The 6,477-nt window shown below is 39.9% G+C and overlaps 1 protein-coding gene across 1 annotated transcript in view; it reads right to left on the bottom strand.

The window, feature by feature from the left end:
- The window catches only part of ARMC4 (armadillo repeat containing 4), a 173,597-nt gene that overhangs the window by 3,715 nt on the left and 163,405 nt on the right, over positions 1–6,477 (bottom strand). The gene's annotated exons all lie outside the window — the stretch shown is intronic.

The raw sequence follows: 6,477 nt of genomic DNA, 5'->3' as shown, positions 1-6,477 counted from the left end.
TTCTTCACAGTCCAACTCTCACATCCATACATGACCACTGGAAAAACCATAGCCTTGACTAGACGGACCTTTGTTGGCAAAGTAATGTCTCTGCTTTTCAATATGCTATCTAGGTTGGTCATAACTTTCCTTCCAAGGAGTAAGCGTCTTTTAATTTCATGGCATTTTATATATTTACATTTTCTTTATCTGTCAACTGATGGACACTTCAATTGTTTACATATCTTGGCTACCGTAAATAATGCTGCAGTGAACAACAAGGTGCATGTATCTTTGCAATTTAGCATTTTCATTTTCTTCAGATAAATACCCAGAACTTGAATTGCTGGACCGTAGCTTAGATGGTAAAGAATCTACCTACAATGCAATCTATCCCTGGGTTGGGAAGATCCCCTGGAGGAGGGCATGGCAATCCACTCCAGTATTCTTGCCTGGAGAATCCGCATGGACAGAGGAAACTGGTGGGCTACCGTCAATGGGATCGCAGAGTTGCACACAACTGAGCGACTAAGCACATGGTAATTCTGTTTTTAATCTTTTGAGGAAGCTCCACACTGTTTTCCATGATGGTTGCACTAATTTACATTCCCAACAACAGTGCACAAGTGTTCCCTTTTCTCGACCTCCTTGCCAACATGTACTCTTGGCCTTTTGATGATAGCCATTCTGATGGGTCTGAGATGTTATCTCCTTGTGGTTTTGATTTGCATTTCCCTGATGATTAGTGATGTTGAGCAGAAAATTTTAAATTACACAGTGTCTTGTCTTGTGTTTCTGTTGGATGGCACTGCTCTAGAGGTATATGGGGTGGTTCATAGTATGACAGCACAGAAGTAGATTTCATTTCATGACTATGGGCTTCTTCTTTAAGGCATAAGAGACCAAGTTTTAAGACTGTCAGTTCTGGTAACTTTCTATTCCTATGCTTTAGTCTTGGCCTCTATAGCAGCCCCCCTGTTCATTCTTTTCATTCCTCTCTATATTCTGTTCGTTGCACCCCCACCAGATTAACTTTTAGGAAATCCTTTGTATACATTTTCTTTTTCATGATCAAAAAAATTACCACCTGGGAAGTTTGCAGGTTTCCAGGTTTGCAGAAATCCAGGTTTCCCAGAAATTCTGTATGGGTAGGTTGGGGGCAGGACTGACACTTTGCATATTAACAGATATCCCAGATTGGCCTTATGCAGAAGGCCTGGGGAACACTGGCCTGTAGGATTAAGCCAATTCCTCAAAATATTTCTCAAGGCTCTTTTTATCTTCATAAACTGGTTAGTCTAATCTGTCTTAGAGAGAATGGGAAGCAAATACCTAGATATCCTTTGCAAGAGAATCAGCCTCTGTCCTTAGCAGCTTTGATTGAGGGCAGGTAGTTGAGCCCTACTGAGTGACTTCACTTTCACTTTTCACTTTCATGCATTGGAGAAGGAAATGGCAACCCACTCCAGTGTTCTTGCCTGGAGAATCCCAGGGACGGGGGAGCCTGGTGGGCTGCCATCTATGGGGTTGCACAGAGTTGGACACAACTTAGCAGCAGCAGCAGCAGCAGTTGAGCCCTAAAGTTATCTCCAGTTCTGTGATTCTTTGACCCTAAACCTAATCATGATTATTTACATCCTCGGAGTAATTTTTCCAAGCGTTAGCCTGAATTTGAGGAAGTCAGCCTCTTCGATGCTGCATTCTGTAGTGCTGACATCACAGTATAAATCAATATGAACCAAGACAGTTTTGACATGTGCCCTTTTCCACAAATTATTTTCCTTGCTTTTCTACTGATTAGCTCCAGGCATCATTAGGGATGTTCATGTCAGGACTTTACACTCTCATTCTAATAGATAAAGATGATGACATTGTAGACTGACAAGCTGAAGGCCATATTTGGCTCAGGGAAACATTTTGATTTTTCTGCATGGTTGCTGTTATTCACTGCATGCGGGTGTATGTGTGTGCGTGTGTGTGTGTGTGTGCTCAGTCGATCAGTCATGTCCGATTCTTTGTGACCCCATGGACTGTAGCTTGTCAGGCCCTTCTGTCCAGGGATTTCCCAGGCAAGAATACTGGAGTGAGTTGCCATCCCTCCTCCGGGGGATCTTCTTGACCCAGCGATTGAACCCACATCTCTTATGTCTCCTGCCTTAATCCCACACGACTAGTGTTCTTATAGAAGGAAAATATACCAGAGATTAATCTCTTTGTGAGCACACAGCAAGCTGGGAAAGAGGTCTCATCAGAAACCAACCTGTCAGCCCCTTGTTCGTGGTCTCCCAGCATCTCGAGCTGTGAGAAAAAGAAATGTCTTTTGTCTGTCAACAAACTGGGTGGCTTAAACAACAGACATTTATTTTTCTCACAGCTGGCAAGCTACGCCAATACATAAAATTTGGGAGAGTGCCTATAAAAGTCTGAATTTCTCTTGAAAAACTATAAGATCTGGTAACAGTTAGCTAGAGATGAGTAGTCATTTGTCTTCACTCCCCATCTCTCCACAGTCTCCACAAGCCCCTCTTGTCTCCCAGACATGGAGGCTAATGGTCAATTGGCAATTGTATCAGTATTATGACCTTTAATCTAGCTCTTATCATTCATTTACATTACTTACCTTCAGATCAGTCCAGTCGCTCAGTTGTGTCTGACTCTTTGCGCCCCCAGAGCTGCAGCACGCCAAGCTTCCCTATCCATCACCAACTCCCAGAGCCTGCTCAAACTCATGTCCACCCTACCATTGTGAATTTAGGTTTGCAACTGATATTGTAACTAATCTACTGACAAAGATCAGTTTTCTTCCAATAATGAAGGAGGACTTGCATTGAACTATCCACACTATCTTATCTGAACTCCCTTTTGATAGATGGTCTTTCTTTATGGGGACACTACCCAGCTGTAGATTCTGTATATGTATGAACTACACTGAAATACACTATTATACCTGTCTATCATGAAAATAAATTAGGACATAAATCTAAATTGTAATGACAAATCTCAACTCTGAACACCATGAACCAATTACATAATTTGCAAAGGATGTCTTTTATCAACTAATAAATCAGGGTGGTATGAACTGGCAAAAGAAAAGCTCCCTTTTGTCTTGACAGATGTAAATAAAGAGTAAATTACTTTTACCTGAAAATTTGAAAATAATGGATTTGGAGTATTAGGATTCTATCTGTTACATGATTTCAAGTCATGTAACATCAGTCATGACAGTTACATCAGAAGCATATTGAAATATTAACTTTATATCTTGCATTTATAGAAATTAAAGCATGAGACATTTTAAGAAGGAGAAAATACAATAACCATTTGTCAGAGAAAATGGGAGCAGAATCTGGAGACACAGAAAGTAGAATGGAGGAAAAGCAGGGAAAGTAATTGCTTGAATGAGGGGAAATTAATGTAACAGAGGAAAGAAAAAATCACAAAGAAGAAAAACATGATGCTTTAAAGGAGAATAGAAGTTTATGAAACTGTACTATATTTATTTATTGATTGGGGGTGTATTTCCATTAGACTAATTCAAGCAAAATATATAAAGAGACAGTAAATCACAATAATGTTTGTCTTAGGGATCTACAGCAATAAACAAATGAATGGATCAAAATCATTCTTCTCTTTTCAAAACAACAATGCTGTATAAAGCAATCTGTCAGTGACTTTTGAGCTATTTTATTTGTTTTCAGTGCCCTTGGAATAGAATTCAGCTGTTAAGACAAAAATAAAAGTTCAGAATTTACTATGGGCCATTTCAGCATGCATCAAGTATTGCTGTTGCTGTTCAGTTGCTAAGTCATGTCTGACACTTTGTGACCCCGTGGACTGCAGCATGCCAGCCTTCCCTGTCCTTCGCTATCTCCCAGAGTTTCCTCAAACTCATGTCCATTTAATCAGTGATGCCATCCAACCATGTCATCCTCTGGTGCCCTCTTCTCCTCCTGCCCTCAATCTTTCCCAGCAAGTTCACTGTATATACTTCAAGTACGCTTCAAGTGTACTGCACTATTCTTAGCTGTAGCTGAAAGCTATTACAAATGTCTGTTTTGTAGATTAAAATATATTATAGGATTTTAGGTGCTGAAACAAACTATTCTTATTTTATATATAAAAACTTATTTATTTTAGGTATGTTCATGGCATCTGGTCCCATCACTTCAAGGCAAATAGAAGGGGAAAAAGTGGAAGCAGTGACAGATTTTATTTTCCTGGGTTCCAAAGTCACTGTGGACGGTGACTGCAGCCTTGAAATTAAAGCAAACTTGTTCCTTGGAGGAAAGGCTATGACAAACATAAACAGCAAATTAATAAGCAGAGACATCACTACTTTGCAGACAAAAGTCCATCTAGTCAAAGCTATGGTTTATCCAGTAGTCCTGATGGATCTGAAAGTTGGACCATAAGGCCAAGTGCTGAAGAATTGATGCTTTTGAATTGTGGTGCTGGAGAAGACTCTCAAGAGTCCCTTGGACAACAAGGAGATCAAACCAGTCAATCCTAAAGGAAATCAACCCTGAATATTCACTGGAAGGACTGATGCTGAAGCTGAAGCTCCAATACTTTGGCCACCTGATGCTAAGAGCTGATTCATCAGAACAGACCCTGATCCTGGGGAAGATTGAAGGCAAAGGGAGAAGGAGGTGGCAGAGGATGAGATGTTTATCCTCTGATGCATCACAGACTTAATGGACATGAATTTGAGCAAACTCGAGGAGACTGGAGGACAGGGGAGCCTGGTGTGCTGCACTCCATGGGGCTGCAAAGAGTTAGACATGACTTAGCATCTGAACAAAAGCAATGAGGAAGAATGTCTACCTTAGAAGTTTCCAAAGAATGAAAAAAAGAAAATTCACTGGGAGTGTTATCATAAAAAAGTAATTCATGTTTATTGTAAATTAGAAAACAGAGATGAACAAGAGAGACAACAGAAATCATTCTTATTCCACCATTCAGAAATAATCACTTCTTTGACTTATCACAGTTTGGTGTGTATAAGTCATTTTCTTTCATTGTGACTGCTGCTGCTGCTAAGTCGCTTCAGTCGTGTCCGACTCTGTGTGACCCCACAGACGGCAGCCCACCAGGCTCCCCCGTCCCTGGGATTCTCCAGGCAAGAACACTGGAGTGGGTTGCCATTTCCTTCTCCAATGCATGAAAGTGAAAAGTGAAAGTAAAGTCGCTCAGTCGTGTCTGACTCTTAGCGACCCCATGGACTACAGCCTACCAGGCTCCTCTGTCCATGGGATTTTCCAGGCAAGAGTACTGGAGTCGGGTGCCATTGCCTTCTCCTCATTGTGACTAGCTATGTGTATATAATTTTTAAAATGCACTCACACTGTATACACTGCTTCAGAATCTGCTTTCCAATTTAATAGCATCTTATGAAAACCTTTGTCATGAACTATTATCCTACAATACGTTTTTATGCTAAGGTTGAACCTGAATGGAATTAACCAATTTTTCCCAAATATTTTCATCACTATAAATAATGATGTTGTGAATACCCTTGTACATAAACCCTTGCATATAATCCAAAAGGCACAAAAATGTTTAGAGCTTCTGGTATGCATTGCCAAATTGTCCTTGTGGAATAACTATGCCCATTTCGACAGACCCTACTATGATCTGAGATTAGGTATTTCACCATTTCTCTATTTTAAATGAGATAGAGGGTAGGAAGTACCTAACACAGTGCCAGCATTTGGTAGCATCATATTCCATGTTGTTCTCTTCCTACTCCTCTCATTTAGAAGAGATTTCTCACTTTCTGAACTTATGTATGTGAGTAGCATAGTTATCTTCAGGCGCTTAATGCATTTGAGGCAGCAAGGTTCTTAAATAAGTGGGTGTCCCTACTGTTTTCACTGAATCATAAGAATGGACATAAACTACTCCATCCTAGTCTTTTATGGAATGAGATTACACACCGTCAATTATTAGAACTATGAAATAAGTTCTCCTAAGTGGAAATAAATTTTCAAGTATTTTGAATCATTGACCTTCAAATCCATGCAAAGTCCATGCCTTAGAGAGGCATAATGGTAATTCCAAAATCTATCAAAATGATAGGATTTGCAACATCATCTTACAAGACATCTAACCTTCCACTCACTTTCAGAGCCTAGAAGAGTTTTAAAAAGAAATTATTTTAGTGCAAGTCATTCTGAAAGAGGCAAAATAATAGTGACTACAAGCAGCAGAATGATTGTGGCCAGGATTTCTAAAAGGAAACCTTGCAAACTAAAGACAGTGGAAAAGCAAAGAACATCTATTTAAAATTCCTTCCACCTTCAGGTTCTCCAGGCAGAAATAGCCAGCTATCACACAGAGCATATTGGATTCCCAGGATGTCCTGGGGAAGAATAAAACCTAAAAAAGAACTTGCCGCTGAAAACTCAGAATGAATGTCACCAGCTTTAAAGCAGAAAATAACGCACAAAAATCTTATCCAGAAACCTAGGCCAAAAAAAAAAAAAAAAACCCAAGGTG

Source organism: Bison bison, unplaced genomic scaffold (genome assembly GCF_000754665.1).
Source record: "Bison bison bison isolate TAMUID 2011002044 unplaced genomic scaffold, Bison_UMD1.0 scf7180017864461, whole genome shotgun sequence".
Taxonomy (NCBI): Eukaryota; Metazoa; Chordata; class Mammalia; order Artiodactyla; family Bovidae; genus Bison; species Bison bison.
Note: the sequence above shows the minus strand (reverse complement) of the source record. Positions and strands in the feature narration are given on the sequence as shown.